Genomic DNA, 16,696 nt, shown 5'->3' on the forward strand with positions numbered 1-16,696 from the left:
TCCTCCCTTGGACCCTACCCCCTCTTGTGCTCCCTCTCTCTCAAATAAATAAATATAAGCATAAATAAATAAATAAATAAATAAATAAATAAATAAATCACAAACAAAAAGTTAAGCCAGAAAAAGTGGTTGGGGGAAAAGATAAAGTAACATACTATTTCCATATATCAAAATCTTTGGTTAAATGAAGGACTTTTAACAGTTTTTCACCCATAAGAAAATGCTTTGTAGAATGATTGATTTTAAGATCTTGAGAAGGTAGAAATTCTTTTTAGCTACAGCTTACAGATATTACTTATCTGTAATGTCCATGTAAAGTTCCAGTCACAATAACAAACTGTTAGTATGGAAATGCATTCACCTCCAAACACAAAATGAGTGACAAGTATAAACTAGGCTGTATGCCTTCATGGTATCTAAATATTTAACAAGTATTTATTATGTAGATCCACGTTTTGTGGGGCCACAAAGCTTATGCAATTTTAGAAAGAGAATACAAATTTAAATGATTAGTTTAACGTGAAAGTAAATATATATTCACAGTGCAAAATTCCCAAAAAACTGCTACTTTAAAATGCTGAGAAATATCAAAAAATCACAAAATCTAGAAAAAACACATAATATTCATATTAATTAGCTCCCTGACCACACCTCTCTAAAGCTTTTTCTCCCTACAGTTGTTGGCTGCGTACTCTGCCTCTTTGTAAATACCATTTTCTGTAGAAAAGACAGAAAGAAAATTCATTCTTTTATCTAGTATGTGTAATCAAAATTTGTTTTCAACTATTCATCACTGAGATTCAGAAAACATGCAATCGCTCACGCACAGCAGTACTTGCTGCCTGTATCACCATTACAAGTTTGTGTCCTAAAAACACAGATATTTGAGAAATTCTATTTCTGTAATATCCATCAAAAATGAAAAAATATATGATGTGTTAATAATAATTAGTCATTAAATTCCTAACAGAAGAGAGCTTCTACTGGGACTGGGCATTGATACAAACCATAGCCTCTGTTTATATTATACATCTACTAACGAAAAAGCTTTTCCACAGGGTAGCTCTGGCTCTATACGTTTCAAACCCAGTCTCACCCTCCCATCCCCATGCATCATTTGTCAGGGCTGTAGGATGGGTCCATAGGACACAGTGGCCTCTGGCTCCTGTGTTCCATTGTGGCCTCTGAGTGTCAAATGTCTAGTGAATTGGCAAAGCGGGACATCATCAATGGCTTCACTATACATGGAATATTTACAAACACCTTTAACTATATCCCACTTAACTTAAAATAACTGTATCCCCACTTGGATTCCTCCTTCGGTGGACCTACCCCAGACCAAAACAAAGCCATGGCCTCTCGTTTCACCACAAAACAGAAAAGGAATGGAGAGAGGTTAAAGTGGAGGTGCTGGTCATAAATGATGGCAGTTAAAATAGCTGACTTTGCAAATTTTACAACAAAACGTGATCACGTGAACACAGTGCCTACAGCTTTCCCCCAAACCTGGGGTAGAACTCAGGAATAAAGGGCCTTGAAGCTCTGTTTTGCCTCTGATGAAATAATTTACTCCTTTTCCGGCTGAACAAATGTTTTTTGAATAACAAATATCAGATATTTGTCAATAATTGTGATTATAAATATTAAAGGAATTTTATTTTAAGACACAGTAAGTCCAATTGGCAATTAACAATAATTGGACAGCTCAGTGAAAATTCTTAAAAAATGGTGTTTAGAGCAAATTTTGTTCTTGGAATTATAAAACTGTTAATACCAATTTTCTATAAAAAAAACAAAAACCTTCTGCGTCTAAAGCAGAAACGAAATGTGAAATTAAACAAATTTTTAAAATGGCCACATATTTCAGCAGCTAAAAAACAAGACAATAGTTGAGAAGAGCACGCTGAGTTAGCCAGTGGCAGGAAGACTGTGGAAAGATATATTTGGAACCTTGCTTTCCAAAGAGCCTATGAAAGTAAATAAGAGAAGGAAATAATTCTGAAATTTAATTTTGATGGAATTTTCTCCTGTGCTTACTCTCAGAAACATAAAAATTGCAATCTTATAACACATTATCTCTAAAAAATACATACAGCTTACTTTATTGTGTAAATAGATATGGCATATTTCTCCATTAAAGAAAATATTAAATCAAAATATTCTATGTACTAGTAAAATGGGAAAAATTTTCTGTATTTTTTTCTTTTTAAATTTCAATTCAACTTAGTTAGCATATAGTTTATTATTAGCTTCAAGGGTAGAATTTAGTGATTCATCAGGTGCTTATAACACCCAGTGCTCATTACATAACGTGCCCTCCTTAATGTCCATAACCCAATTACCCATCCCCCTACCCACTTCCCCTTCAGCAACCCTCAGTTTGTTCCCTATAGTTAGGAGTCTTTTATGGTTTGTCTCCCTCTCTGTTTTTATCTTATTTTACTTTTTCCTTCCCTTCCCCTATGTTCATCTTTTTTGTTCCTTAAATTCTACATATGAGTGAAATCATACAGTATATTTCTTTCTCTGACTTACTTACACACTGATCATAATACCCTCTAGTTCCACCCACGTCATATTTTTTAAAAATAGCGTTTTCATATTGAGTTCATTCATTTGAATTATCTTCAATTATGTATTAGAAAGATACCAATTCTTTGTACCCATACTGACTAAAAAGATAAACTTTCAACCCAATTGTCAGTTCCTAAGAAATCCAGTCCATAATTCAGCATACTCATGCAATAGCTAAACTTACCCAAGTTTTAAAAGAATTCCCAAACCATTAAGAGTTTAAAGGAAAAAATGGTCTTAGATTTAGGAATCAAATTCCAGCTGAAACTTTGGAGATTAAATGGCCCAATCTGAAGTGGGTTAAATGACCTGCTTATTTTCATATCTTTCCATTTCATTTCTTTTCTTCCTTCCTCCTTCTTTTCTTTCTTGAAACCAGAGGAACTGGGTAGCCTTGCCACAAAAACCATTAGCAAATGAAATGTAAATTATAGAAAGTATTTCAAGACAACAAGTTTGTGAAGGAGGGTCGGAAAAGAATGAAAACATTTTGGAAAGTTGCTGAGGAACAGCAAAGTGAAAACCAAAGCAGAAATCTCCAGAAGTTAGTAGAAGCAGTCATTAATGAACAAGACCAATTATAGTCAAATCAAAGTCAACAGGGAACTTCAAACTCATTCCAATACATATACCAACAGATCAAATTTGGACCTGTCAAATCTAGCTTCCTGTTTCACTTCTCTGGTAACCTAAATTGACAAAATGCTTCATTGTCATAGTGTTACTACCCCAGATATATCCCAATTTCTATTGATAATGTAGAATAAAACCACCCAGACCCTGTACACATAACACACACACACACACACACACACACATTTTGATAGGTGTTTTGCAAGTTGTAGATTTGCCATAAGCTCAAATATAGTATGTAAGAGAACTGAAACATATTACCAAACAAAATATATTAACAAAACCTAATGGAAAAACGACTTATAAATGTCACTGTCTAAAACAGAGGTCAGCACAGTATGGTCTGTAGTCCAAATCTAGCTCACCACCTGTGAAATAGGAATGATTTAATAAATGAACATTCAAATGTCACTGTCTAAAACAGAGGTCAGCACAGTATGGTCTGTAGTCCAAATCTAGCTCACCACCTGTGAAATAAGAATGATTTAATAAATGAACATTTATAATCGATTTGAGAATTGAAAACATTAACTTTGAATTACAATCATGAAATGTCTCCCCCCCAAAAAATAATTCATTTTTTTCTCATTAGACTACTATTATAAAAAATTTCCTCAATTATTATTATATTTTGAACTATGTCAAATTTTGTGGAAATTTTTTTCTCTCTTAAAGTGCTTACATAATATCCTCAATTTTGCCTCCTAGCCTATAACACCTAAAATATTTACTCTCTGGTACTTACCAGAAAAAGTTTGCCAACACTGGGTCTAAAAACAACCTGATCTACAAAACCGTTTTAGCCCCACTTATTTCTAGCTTTTATAATGTATGTATGTAATGTATGCATTTAGAGTGTATAACATAACTATTCACATAAAAGATTTATAACTACCTCCTAATGCTTCCTAAATCATTACCAGGGAAAGGCCATAATAACTATCTCCTGAAAATAGATTCCTATGCACAGCTAATGATAACGGATGGCATTTATCTCACCTCAGAATAAAAGAGAAATCTTCACCCAACAATTTAGTTTAAAAACATTAAAATTATAATACCCAGTGCTAGCAAGGGCATAAACAAGAAAACCCATTTCTACGTTAACTGTCGCAGTGTTACATGGCACAATCTACCTGGAAAGCAATTTGGTGATAGATAACAAAACCCATTAAAACACCTTAATAAGGGTAACTACACTTTTTGTAAATCCAAAAATATGGAAACATACACACACGAAGATGTTCTACAGACTGTTACTTATGATAGTAACCTGCCCCTCCCATTCAGAGTTTTAGAAGCGAGAAAGCTTGGCACACCATCCTTTCCTTCGTACCAACAGTCAATAATTCCTCCCCCTTAGTCTTCCATATCCTTTCCTTCTTCATCTCTGCAGCTACTGTCTTGGATTAAGAACCTGCCATTTCATATCTGGGGACTGGATCAACAAGCAAGGCCTAAGCTTATCCAATTTGAAAAAGAAAAAAGAAGGTAAAAATTGCGAATACGAAATCTGTGTCACCAATGCCCCCCAACGTTAAGAGAATGCTAAGAAAAGCATAGCACAGGGTAGGAGTAGTAATATAGAAGGAGAAAATATTCATAACTAATTGAAGTTAAAAACAAACTTTTTAATAAAATGTTATAAAAACATATGACCACAAGAACACATTTTAGAGTCCCTACCCATGCTAGAGGCCCATGCAAGCCCAGAGTTTTTAATGTAAGCTTTATTTCAGCTTCTTGGTATATCTGGCTTCTTACCAAACCCTCAGTTCCTAAGGTTACTATTTTCTAAGCTATCCATCCAATCATACTGCTGAAGATTAATTTTTCTAAAATGAAATTCTAAACACATTCCTTCACTACTTGAAAAACTTTCTTGCCAATAGTATAATTGGCACAAATCCTTCCATGATATCACCTCCACCTACTTCTCCAACCTCATTCTCTGTTGTTCCAGACATGCTGCATTATTTGCAGTTCTTCGTAATGTTATTTCAATCCTCCCATACCTTAGCAGATGCTCTTTCCTCTAACTAAAATACATTTTCTTCTCTTGTCCAGCTAACTCATTTCTTCTATCTCAGCTCACCTGTTAAAGCCTTCCCAGACCTGACAATATAGAGTTGATAGCAAGCTCGTTGGCTAACTGGCCTCCAGAACTGCACTTACCACCTGTTACAAGGACTCAATCACTGTGTATTTTCTCTGATAATTTAAAAGCTCGTTCAGGGCAGAGATCTTGTCCCAGCCATCTTTCTCCAAGTGTCTGCATTAAGTAAGTACTTACTAATCCCTTGTTGAACAAATGAATGAAAAAGGAGGAGAAGCAAGTATGCCAAAAGGTTGTTTTGTTGCTTTCGGTTATTGATATGTTAGCAATTTTTTACCCTTATTTTAAAATACTTTTGTAATGTGGCTCTATTTGCTTTATAACAGGAAATCTAATTTATAATAAAACATTTATTTGAGGCTTACTCTAATTTTCATTAGATCGGCTATCTAATTCTCTTAAAACTCTGCACACCTGTGCCAGGCTTATTTATATGGCCAATAGTCTACTTACTTGAAATCATATTTAGATCCCTGTACACAATTAGCTAAATAAATACCATTAGTGCAGCTTCATTAAAGTGTATTTTTCTTAAATATTTCTCAGTATACATATTTCTTAGTAAGTGAGCATCTATTAGAGTTTTGGCAAGAAAAATCTTATAATGGACTTATTTCTGTAGGTATATATTTCAAGCACTAACTGAAAGGGATAATAATTTTTTTTGCCATCTGGAATAAAACAGTGATGAATACTACAAGACTCAAATTATGTTCCTATGCATGAAGCCATGTTTCTGAATCACTATTATAATTCCTATCTCCCACCTAGGATGCACTAAAGAATTGTTTTTAAAAGGAAAATATCCAAAATAATCTGATAATCCCCCTAAATACAATCCTCATTGAAGCTGAACATATTTTATCCTTTTTTTAGTAAAGCTATCATTACCATTATCCAGTAAATGCCTGCAGAGACTTTATAGCACACATTCTACCCTTTTTCTTTTGTATGATTTAAATATGTTGTTTTATTACACATTGTTTAAATATGCTCTACGTGAAGCAGCCCACAGACACACAGCACATTTAGATCTGAATACAGGTTAAAAGCATCAGAAATACAAACCACAGGCCAGAGGAATAATATCACCAAATTGGAGTTGAGACCATTTTAGTAGCTTCAGAGCCATTGGAATTCTGATAGAACATAAACCCTCATTCAGGTATAAATTCAGTTTCTAGCCCGTGGTATAATGGCACTATATTGGACCTCCCCACAAACATGTTCCTGTTTCTCCTTTGTGTAAGGTGTTATTCTGAGTTCATATGATGAGAGAAATTTTAGCTAAGTATGAGCTTTTTTCCAGGATGGATCCATGCCTCAACCAGGCTGGTTTGGTTGTTTAAAGGAAAGACAGTACTCTCATTGCACAAGCCTGCATGCAAGATTCATCTGAGATGAAGTGTAGTATAGCAGGAAGAATGCAAGCTTTAGAGTCACACAGTTAAGGAATCCCTGCACTAGCGTTTCAAGCTCTGTGTGAAATTGAGGTCATTGAGCCTCTTTGAATCCTGGTGTTATGGGTTGAATTGTGCAACCCCCCTCCTCCGAAATTCATATGTTGAAGTCCTAACTCACAGTACATCAGAAGGTGACATTTGAAAATAAGGTCATTTCTATAATTAGTTAAGATGAGGTCATTAGTGTGGGCCCTAATCCAATATGACTGGTGTCCTTATGAAAAAAAAAAAGCAAATTTGGACATAGAGATAGACATTCATAGAGGAAAGATAATGTGAAGAGACAGGGAGAAGATGCCATCTACAAGACAAGGAGAAGGAATAGATTCTTCCCTCACAGTCCTCAGAAAGAACCAACCCTGCCAATACCCTGACTTAGACCTTGATCCTCCAGAATGGCGACACAATAAATTTCTGTTGTTTAAGCCACCGCCTCTGTGGCACTTTGTCATGGCAGCCCTAGCAGACGAATATACCTGGTTTCCTCAAATATCAAATCCTTAATGTAAAGGCTGTAAAACCATTATAAAGATTAAAAACCACATTAGAGGTACTCAAAAGAGGGTAGGCAAATTTATTTTTATCATTTAGGATATAATATTTGGAGTATTCTATTTTATATCCTTGAATCTTGCTTCTCTCCTCATTCAGGCAGCCAAATTGCTATACTCTGAACTCAAGGTGGTCAAGACATATATAGACACTAGTGTATCCATGGGCAATTTGGGGTGGGGATGACTGCATCTTTACCCCTCCCCCCCACCACTTCAACTCATCCTAGTGGGGTCAGAATGACCAGACGTTAGATTGGAAGATCCAGCTGCGTTACCTACATTAAACAGGTATGAAATTCCAAAGTAAAGGGCCAGATCAAAATCCAGATTTTAAAAGAAAAATCACAAGACTGGTCGAATGGCTCTAAAACCTACAAGATAATGTAAAGAATTGAAACAATAGAAATTAGGAGAAGCTTTACAAAGAGATTCTTGGATTGAGCTGCTACTCTATGGTAAGCCCACGTTCCCCCCAAGCAAGAGAGCTGGAAGGTGCCACTTTTTCTTTCTCAAGTATTTAGAGACACTTCAAAGGAACAAGGTAGACAGCCTAAATGTGTCCCCTGGAGTCTGGGAAACCCAATGGACTGCAGATTGATTCTCACCTTGGAAATCTGGAGGACAAGAGGGTCAGGCTAGGAGCAGCTCTGGAATCTGAGAATTACCTGCACCCTTCCTGCCCATAGAGGTTCATAAGAAACATGTTTTCATGAAGCAGCCCAAGATGTCCATCTGGAAGTATCACTGATACCCCAAATGAGTGCATGTAGAATGGACCCTCTGAAAACCAGAAGCTCCACTGGAAAAGGAGTAGCTAGACGAGAAGCCCTACCCAAGTCAGGGGAGCTGAAGCCAGATGGGTCCAGCAAGGAAGCCACCAAAGACTGTGAAGGAGCCAAGTGAGTGTCAGTTTTAAACATCATCAGGCCCAGAAAGCACGGAGTCAGCTTAACATAGAACCATTTCAAGTAAGAAACATTCCTAAGCCATTTATTTCCTCTTCTGTGCCATGCTCCAACCACTTAAGCTTTAGCAATACCTAGCAAGTGGGAGAGGAAGTGACAGATAAAAAGAGAAAAAACCCCACACCCTCTCCCAATACAATTTTTGGCCCAACCCAAAAATGGGCCTCGGATGGGGAAGAAGGGATGATAGATATTAAATTAACTTTCAAGCTATGATTATGGTCTGAGATTAGACATTCTAATTTCTGAATGAAGACTATGTTTGGAATCTAAAGTGCCAAGAAGAATTTTTTTTTAAATCTAAGAGTAGTGCTATTAGGGATGGAGCCTGCCTGAGAACTATTTTTTTTTTTATCCAAAGGCAAGGGAACTCCCAACACCCTTTCCCAATTCATTTTAAAGAAACAAGTAAAACAAATATATTATGTTCTGATTGATTTCCTAAGTTGTGCTTGTTCAAAGTACTGTTCCAGAGAGAAACCCCAAATATGTGGGTGAGAGTTAATCGTAGGAGGGAAAGGATCTTCTTGGATATAACCTGGACCTTAGAGATGGCCAAGCAGTATGTCCAGGCAGTTGAACCTGACCAGCCGTGCAAAGGACCCCATACAACAGCATGATACAAGAGCAACACAACACGTATCATGTGCTTCAGAGTGGCATGCAAAGAACGAAGAGCTTCATCCCACCACAGAGAGTTTCTTCTGGTTCAGCAGGAGTGACAGCATGCCCTGATATGCCCAGGAGGTACCTGGAAAAGCTTGGAGAAGGAGAGCAAAAGATCCTCAAAGGAAGATCAACGTATGTGTCAGCAGTTGCCCACAAGTACTGACAAGGGATAGGAGGAAATCTGTGGCTAGTGAAGAGATGGCAGCCAAAGAACAGGTGTGTCATTCCTCAAAAGCCTGGTATCTCATAACCTTACCTAGAACTTACATTCAAGCTCAGATTGCTTCCACATGGTTAAATGGAAGACAAAACGTAATTTAGATTTAGCTATAGGAAAATAAAGAAAGTTACATGTCTTGCACATTTAGTGTGTAGACAGAGACATACCTGCCACATAAGGGTAAGCGTGTCCAAGACTTCTAAGGATCCTCTTGAAGTATGTCTTCACACTGCAGACTGATTAAAAAGCCTAGAAGAGAATTAGAGCTAAGTCATTTAGAGGCAGATTCACTGTGTGAAGAGGTCAATTCTCAAATCTTAGCTGTTGTGGAAATACCAGTGGATTGTGATAAACTGAGCATGACAGAGTACAGAACATTTACTACTGCAGAACCCATGAATTCCACCTAGACATCAGCAGAAAGAAAGAAAATACAAAATAAAGAAAATAGAAATCAGCTTCTTTGGTTTGTTTTTTTAATCAAATGCCCCAAATTCGAGAAGAACACATAGAAAAGTGAAGGCATAGCAGGGAATTTAAGGTTCCCATCTTAGGGATGTGGAATTTTTTAAAGTATCAAGTATGCTTTTACTGAAGAAAACAAATAAATCCAAATAAGGCATTAGATTGTGACAGGCATGCTACTCTAGAGAAAGTATTCAAGGAAAACCTCTGCTAAGGTGACATTTAAGCAGAGAACAGGATGAGGTAAACCAGAGGGAGGAGCTTCCCAGCAGAGGGAATAGCAAGTACAAAGGCCCTGTGGTGAGAGCTTACTACACAGGTCCAGGGACAGCAAAAAGGCCACTATGGCTGCAGCATGATGTACAAGGGAGAGAGAAGTAGGACATGAGTGAGGTTAGAAAGGGCCAAGGAAAGGCTTTGGATTTTTATCTAGGAGCCGGTAGAGGGCTGTCTTTTTCTTTAATTAAACAACTTAGTTTGAGATAATTGTAGACTCACAGGCAGTTTTAAGAAACAGAGATTCCTGTACCTTTGCTTCATTTCCCCCAGTGGTAACATCTTGCAAAACCTTAGTACAATACCAAAACCAAGATATTGACATTGATAGAGTCAAGACAGACATTTCCATTATCCTAAGAATCCCACAGATTGTCTTTTTACAGCAATAACCATTTCTCTCCCATCCCACCTCCTCCATAAACAGTGGAAATCACTAATTGACTTATAATTATTATAATTTTGTCATTTCAAAAATATTACATAAATGAAATCATACAGTCAACATAATTCTTTGGAGATTTATCCATGTTGGAGTATCAATAGTTCTCTCATTTTTACTGCTGAGGACTGTGTTCTATGATATGGATCATTTAACCATTCACTCATTGAAAGACACTGTGTTGCTTCCAGTTTGAAGTTATTATAAACAAAGCTTCTGTAAGCATATGCATACAGGTTTTTATGTGAACAAAAGTTTTCCTTTCTCTGGGATAAATGCCCAGGAGAGCAATTGCTGGGTTGTACTGGAGTTGTATCTTAAATTTTCTTTAAAAACCTGCCAAACTATTTTGCAGAATGGTTGTGCCATTTTATATCCCCATCAGCAATACATGAGTGAGCCAGTTTCTGTGCATCCTTGCCAGCATTTGGTGTTGTCATTAGTTTTTATTTTAGCCATTCTGCTTTTCTCTAATGATTAGTGATGATTAGTGATGCTGAACATCTCTCATGTGCTTATTTGCTATCTGTATATATCTTCTCCCATAAAATGTTTCTTCATGTCTTTTGTTCATTTTCTAATTAGATTTTTTTAACTGTAGATTTAAAGATTATATTCCTAGTACTATTCGTTTGTCAGATACATGGTTTGCAAATATTTTCTTCCAGTCTGTAGCTTGTCTTTTCATCCTCATAAAAGGGTCTTTCACAGAGCAAAAGTTCTGAAGTTTGATAAAATCCAATTTATCAATCTTTCCTTTTATGGATTGTTCTTGTGACAGAAAGTCCAAAAATGCATTGCCTAGCCCTAGATCCTAAAAACTTCCATTTTTTTCCCTAAAAATTTTATAATTTAAGACTTAAATTTAAGTTCATGACATATATTGAGTTAATTTTTATATAAGCTGTCAGACTTAGGTCAATGGGCTTTTTTGTGTGTTTTTTTCTTTATTGTTGTTTTATGAGGTTTGTGGGGGTTTTTTTGTTTTTGTTTTTGTTTTTTTACCTATGAATGTCCAATTGGCTTAACACCATTTGTTGAAAAGGCTGTATTTCCATTGAATTGATTTTTCACCTTTGTAAAGTCAATTAAATATGTTTGTGTTAGTCAATTTCTGGATTTGTCCCTTCTGTTCCATTAATACATGTGCCTATCCCTCCACCAAGATCACAGAGTCTTGATTACTATAGCTACATAGTAAATCTAGAAATTGGGTGGGTTAATCTCTGTCACTTTATTTTTCTAATTCAAATTCATTATAACTATTCTAACTCCTTTGCCTCTTCATATAAATTTTTGGATAATTTTGTTTACATGTACAAAAAAATCTTGCTGAAAATTTGACAGGAATGATGTTGAATCTGTATGTCAGTTTGGGGGAATTGATATCTTTTATTGGTGAGTCTTCTAGTCCATGAACATGGTATATGTATTTTTAGATATTCCTGGATTTCAGCATAAAAGTCTTGTACATGTTTTGTTAGATTTATGCCTAAGTATTTAATTTTTTGAGTAACTGTAAATGGATTGTATTTTTAATGTTGGTGTCTAGGTGTTCATTGCTATTATAAAAGAATATAATTGATTTTTGTATGTTTATCTTATAACCCACTACTTTGATGAACTCACTAGATTGACAAGTGTGTTTTTTAAGTTCCTTGGGATTTTCTACATTAAAAAAATGTCACTTGAAAATAGGGACAGTTTTATTTCTTCCTTTCTGATCTCTATGCTTTTAATTTCCTTCCCCTCCCCCCACTGGCAAAAAATTCTAGCACTATATTAAGTAAGAGTGGTGAGTACACACATTCTTGACCTACTTTCTGATTTAAGGGGAAAGAATTCAGTCTTTCATCATTAAAGGTAATGTTAGTTGTAGACTATTATGCATTTTTTTTTTAAGATTTTATTTATTTATTTGACAGAGACAGCCAGTGAGAGAGGGAACACAAGCAGGGGGAGTGGGAGAGGAAGAAGCAGGCTCCCAGCAGAGGAGCCTGATGCGGGAATGGATCCCAGAACGCCGGGATCACCCACTGAGCTACTCAGGTGCCCCTGTTATGCATTTTTTAATAGATGTTCTATATCAAATTGAGGAAGTTCCCTGTTCCTATTTATCTGAGAGTTTTTATTATGAATGGTTGTTAAATTTTGTCAAAAGCTCTTTCTGTCTGAATTGATAGAATCATGTGGCATTTCTTCTTTAGCCTGTTACCTGGTGAATCGCACTAATAGTTTTTCAAGTACGGAACCAGCTTGCATCCCTGGAATAAAACCCATTGATTATGGGATTTATGTCATTTTATATGAATTCTATTTGCTAATGTTTTGTTAAGGACTTTTGTGTCTGTGTTCATGAGGGATATTTGTGTCTGGTTTTCTTTTCTTTCTTTCTTTCTTTCTTTCTTTCTTTCTTTCTTTCTTTCTTTCTTTCTTTTTCTGTCTTTGTTGGGTTTTGGTATCTGGATAATACTACCATAAAATAAATGGTTTTCTGGAAGGGATTGTGTAGAATTGGTGTTACTTCTCTAAGTGTCTGTTAGCACTCACTAGTGAACACATATGGGACCAGATTTTCCTTTTTGGAAGCTTAAAAATTTTATGTTCGATGTCCTTATTAATTATAGGGATATTCAAATTATCTATTTAATATTATGTAAGTTGTGGTGAATTTGTCTATTTCTCTTTTCAAACCTGTCAATTTTGCTTCATGTATTTTGCAATCCAGTAATTTAGTGCATATATGTTTAGGATTGCTATGTCTTTTTGATGGAATAACTCTTTAGTCATTATATAATAGCCCCCTCTATCACTGGTAATTTTTTTTTCTTTTGCTCTCAAGTCTACTGTACCTGATATTAATATAGCAACTCCTGCCTTTTTTAATTTATGTTTTCATCATACATCTTTATCTATCCTTTTACGTTCGACCTGCCTATATCATTATATTTGAAGAGAATTTCTTATAAACATCATATAGTTAGGTCCTATTTTTAATACACTCAGACCATCTTTTAATTGTTATATTTAGTCCATTTATATTTAATGTAATTATTGATATGTTAGGACTGAAGTCTGCAATTTCATTTTTGTTTTATACTTTCCTCTATTTTCATTTCTCTTTCCTTTCTTGCTTCAACAATTTTTATTGTTGATTTACATGCAGTATTTTTTAGTGTCTCTTTGTATAGCTTTTTTAGTGGTTGCTTTAGGAATGACATTATATATACATAACTCATCATAGTCTGATGGTGTCATCATTTTACCACTTTGAGTTAAGTACATCATAAATTGTGCCCTCCTGAATATGTCTGCAAAAATGTGAGATTGCTAAATCAAAAATCTGAACATCAGAATAAATATAGCTATATGAGATACTTTTTTGTTTTCTCCCCAAGCTCTCTTGTTTCCCTCCAAGTGGAAGGGAAACTATACATGCATTCTACCTCCACTAGAAAGATAACTGAGAAATGGATTGGGATTTGTTGAGGGTGGGGGGGTAGAGGAGAAACTGACTCTAATTTGAAACACCAAGATTTCTGGCATTTGATATATACTCTTGGACAGAAAACTTTAAAGGTAATTTCTGAAATTTTCTGAAGAATTTTTGAAGTCTGGACAAAATTTTCCCCTTATTGTATTATCAAGGATGTGAACCATCAACAATTCAGAGGCTGTGAAAATTGTTAGTAGGCTTAACAACGACCTAGACTGTTGTTCTATTTTATAGAAAATAGATTTCAGAGAGATGAAGATTACCTGCCAAGGTCACAAGTGAGTCAGTGATAGAGCTAAACCTAAAACTGACGTCTAATAATATGGAACTACAAAATGAAGATACTAGATAAAAATACTGAATTTTTATCTAAAGTATATCAAAAGTCTGCTTGGGAATGCAGTTATGCTTCATTTCCTTAAGAAAGGCAAAATAAGAACATGGCAGATAGAATATCATCACTCATCTACACTGGAATTTAACCAGGACACTGGAGTTAAAACTTACCTGTGTCCAATTGGTAAAACACCAATTGGTAACAAATAAATGGCCCAACCATTGATATTATTGCAGACACTGGCCCACAAGAGGTTCCAAACATGAAACTGTAATGGTTAGCATGTCTTTCTCTATTGTGTATCAGTAAGTTTTATCCCAGCTATTCAGGCTTCTCCAAAGTGGCAAATTTGAAGGACGCTAGCGTAGTTTTCACATTATACAGTTTTTACTCACTTTAGATGTAAAAACACTTGAGTGCTTGCAAAAGGGACTGTCCTCAATCCCAAAATATTTTTTCATACTCCCTGATTCATTTTATGAAGGATCAAAACTCTAGCTTGTAGCTCTGAGTTTCAGACTTCCCCTTTTAGTCATAAAATCTTCTATGATCCAAACTGTAGAAAAAATTCTCGCTCTACATCTCCCATTTATATTCACAGTCAGATACTATAATTAAATAATAGAGTTTCATTTACTTGGGCTCAAATCCATTAATTTTTTTCTTATTTTTACTCATCTCTTTTCTCTGAAATGTATCCCAGTATTATTATTATCCTTGAGCACACAAATACACAGACTGTGAATCTATAATGAGATCTTCTTATTTTTTTAGAATAGATTTTGCTTTGATTAAATGTCTACATTGCCTCTACTTGGATGCTTTCTAAATTTGAACAAATACCTGATCCTCTTGAAAAAATAAAGTCAACCTTTAACAGATGACCTCCTAGCCAAATACGTGTATTATATTTGCTCCAGGGAAAAACTGGTTCACAAGCTTATGTGGTTTCCCTGACCTGATGCCAGCAGAGAGTGAATGTGCTAATGCTCCGCATCAAAGTGAAAATTCAAATACCCTTCCATTCCAGCCCAGTGGATTGGCCAAATGATGGAGAACTGTTTGGCATCATGTGCAGAGAGAGCCACCTACCTTCCTCTCAACCAGTGGTGGCATATGTGATGAGAAGGACAAGAAGGAGTAAAGGTGCTAAATACTCCAACAGGGAAGTATCTACAACAGAAAGAAAAACTAAGCTATCTAGCTGTCACTGTATCCAACTCTTTAACCAGACAGAACTACCATACTCCTAGACTTTTTTCACAAGAGGAAGCTTACAAAATTTGTATTCACACGTCCAATGTTGTGCTCTCACTGCATGCCTATGAAACTCCCTTGTCAACAGAGCTTTTACCCTTGCCTTTTTCTCTTTTTCAGGATTTCTACTCCAAATCCCCAGCACACTTAGAGCAGTGATCTCAGAGGCATTTCTATAGCTGATGCAAATTATATTTCTTTGTTTGCCTCCTGGAGATGGGGTGGGAAAGAGAAAGAAGTGTAAAAGCCCCAAAGTGGCAGCTAAAACCAAAACAGCTGATGAAAGCTCATAACATTTTTCACTAGTTTACTGTGTAAATGCCCCTGCTAATTTAGAAAAGCCTTTGTGGTTTTTAACATTAAAAAGTAAAATAGATGTACTCCTATGCTGATGTGCATGGACTGAAGATGAAGTTATATTTTACCAGTGAAAAATCAGTAATTGAACAGATCAAATACCTTCAATATAAGCCATATAACTGTTAATAGGAGGGCAAACTATAAATGCATTTTTCATTGTTAATAGGCAACATTTCTACATAAGAAGACTTGTCTCCCCTTCCAGCCATAGTACCATCATGGATCAAATGTAACTATAAAATAACTGACCACGTTTGGATAAGATAGCGTATACTATTTTAATGCTTTTTATAACATAAAGCCATTATTCCTGATGAGAAGCAAAAATCCTCATAATACACCAAATTCTACATTCAATAAACAAAAAGCAATCCTAAATTAACCCCTCAGCTGATACAGTAACGACTGAATGGATAAAGATGATAAGAACTACATACCAATCTGTGGATTAGGCTGGTACACTCTGTTCACCCTACAGCTCTTAGCCCAAGCTGAAAGTGCAGAGTAAAACAGTCTTCAGGCCACCTCTATGAATAAGATGAAATTCCTGGTCCTCATATTAATGTCACAGACAGTTCATCCCATCTCTGAGCACTAAGTGAAATTAAATAAATATATTGTTGAGCAATACCTGTAATGTACTTTGTTAGATGATGTGGAGAAAACAAAGTCATTAAAACTTATTAATAAAAAAGCTGTGATCTAACTACTTCAAAGTTGGAACAGTCATTAGCAGAGAAAGAAGTAAAACAAGGAATACATTCCAGAATGTCAGGAAAGGGGTTGTTACAACTAAAACATACATTTGTGTGTTAATATATATAAAATTAAATAGCAGTATAGAAGTATAATAATGTCAAAAATTATAG

General features: G+C 35.5%; 1 protein-coding gene across 23 annotated transcripts in view; it reads right to left on the minus strand.

Moving 5' to 3' along the window:
• SOX5 (SRY-box transcription factor 5) overlaps positions 1-16,696 on the minus strand; it is a 964,448-nt gene that overhangs the window by 815,945 nt on the left and 131,807 nt on the right. For 19 of the 23 annotated variants that reach the window (XM_048216852.2, XM_044385168.3, XM_057303269.1 and 16 more), the window contains exon 2: positions 9,362-9,443. The exons of 2 other annotated variants lie outside the window; for them this stretch is intronic. The gene's annotated coding sequence lies outside the window, so the exon portion shown is untranslated. Of the gene's footprint in view, positions 1-9,361; positions 9,444-16,264; positions 16,422-16,696 lie in introns of all 23 variants that reach the window. 2 more of the 23 variants (XM_057303258.1, XM_044385164.3) reach the window with 1 other exon arrangement.

This window comes from Ursus arctos, unplaced genomic scaffold (assembly GCF_023065955.2).
Source record: "Ursus arctos isolate Adak ecotype North America unplaced genomic scaffold, UrsArc2.0 scaffold_26, whole genome shotgun sequence".
Taxonomy (NCBI): Eukaryota; Metazoa; Chordata; class Mammalia; order Carnivora; family Ursidae; genus Ursus; species Ursus arctos.